This window comes from Chinchilla lanigera, unplaced genomic scaffold, assembly GCF_000276665.1.
Source record: "Chinchilla lanigera isolate Chin_1 unplaced genomic scaffold, ChiLan1.0 scaffold00133, whole genome shotgun sequence".
Taxonomy (NCBI): domain Eukaryota; kingdom Metazoa; phylum Chordata; class Mammalia; order Rodentia; family Chinchillidae; genus Chinchilla; species Chinchilla lanigera.
In genome coordinates this window covers 3,260,708-3,260,968 of record NW_004955534.1, presented here as the reverse complement: position 1 = coordinate 3,260,968, position 261 = coordinate 3,260,708, and positions in this window count along the sequence as shown.

Below are 261 nucleotides of genomic sequence, written 5' to 3'. Positions count from 1 at the left end.
GATCACCCGATGTTCATAGGTCCCTACTCTTACTACAGGGCCACAGTGATGTTTTGGATCTCCCTGAAATCAGCGTTAGTCCAAAACCCATGTTCAGTATTCCTCAAAAGGATGGATCTGCTTCTGTTTGGTCAGAGGAACTCCAGTCTTTACCTTCACTGTGGATGTCATCTCGTGGCTTCCAGTTCAGACACTTCAGTTTCAGGTCTTCCAGCCTTCTGACGTAGACTCTTCAGCCCTCCATCACAGACCCATCACAGC